We start from the raw sequence: 1364 nt of genomic DNA on the forward strand, positions 1-1364 counted from the left end.
TCTAGAGAGCACAGTTCTACTCTGAAATACATGGGCAGCCAAGAGTTAGTATAGACTCAACAGCAATTTCTTTTTTTTTTCTTCTTGGAAAGGTAACTCTAATGTAAATGAATGCTGTAGAATAAATCAGTGAAAATTTCTCCTTTGTTGGAAGCAAGCTCTGATATAAGTAAGTGCCAGAAAGGGGTTATGGCACCAGTGAGGCTACAGAATTTAGAGGAAACAAAGAGACACTTTCTTGACTGTATCTTTTGCCTGCAGCTAGCACTGGGAAAAGTTGAAGACTTCAGCAGAAGTAGAGAAACTGGGCCTGTGCCAACTTTTGGGTCAAATAGAATTAAGAGAACCTGATGTGCTTTAAAAAATGCTTGGCAAGGTAGTTATTTAAGATCCCTGAGATTCTAGTCAATCTAGGTTTAGCAGCCTATTTAGATCTGTCAAATAAAGACAATGAAGATGCTTAATGAGCATTTGGACTTCCACAAGTGACCATCTGAAAATGATTGCCATTCCCCAAGCCGTTTGTGAGGCTCTTTCTGCTGATTCCTTAGAACCTGCTGTATAAAGTTAGATAGCTGGTATCAGGCCAAGTGTGTCCAGGCAGACAAATCTTGAAGTGTCTTCCTGCCTGTAGGCAAAATTATTTTTGACATGTTTCCCAGAAACTGAAGTTTGCTTGTTTGCTTTACTAAGAGTTGAAAAGTTTTTTTTTTTTTTTAACGGCTCTCCCAATATAGTTGGATCTTACAGTAATACAGTTGAATCAGTTGGGGGAGTCTACTTGGACTAACTTAAGGAAAATAAGAATTCCTGGCCTCAAGAAGTACAGCATCAGGAATGTTTGGAGATGTCAGCAGAAACAAGCTAACTATATTTTGAGTAAATAGTGGGTAGCCTTGTAATCCCTTGATTTCCATATGTATATTACCCTGAACAAGATATACCATGTGGGAGAGAGGAGAATGACTTTGGTTCAGTTTGGGAGACTCTGAGCCTACCCCTTGGTTACATGACATCAGCACATTGATGACTGTTACCTTGTTGTCGTTAGGTACTGTCAAGTTGGTTCTGACTCACAGTGACCTTATGCACAACAGAATGAAAGACTGCCCAGTCCTGTGCCATTCTGACAATGGTTGTCATTTGAGCCCACTACCTCAGCTACTGTGTCAATCCATTTAATTGGGGGTCTTAATTGTTTTTGCTATGCTTTGGCAAGCATGATATCCTTTCCCAGGGACTAGTTCTTCCTTATAACATGTCCAAAATATGTGAGACTAAGTCTTATCATTCTCACTTTTAAGGAGCATTCTGATTGTACTTTTTCCAAGACAGTTCTTTTGGCAGTCCATGACACATCCAAT

This window comes from Chrysochloris asiatica, unplaced genomic scaffold, assembly GCF_000296735.1.
Source record: "Chrysochloris asiatica unplaced genomic scaffold, ChrAsi1.0 scaffold00064, whole genome shotgun sequence".
Lineage (NCBI taxonomy): Eukaryota > Metazoa > Chordata > Mammalia > Afrosoricida > Chrysochloridae > Chrysochloris > Chrysochloris asiatica.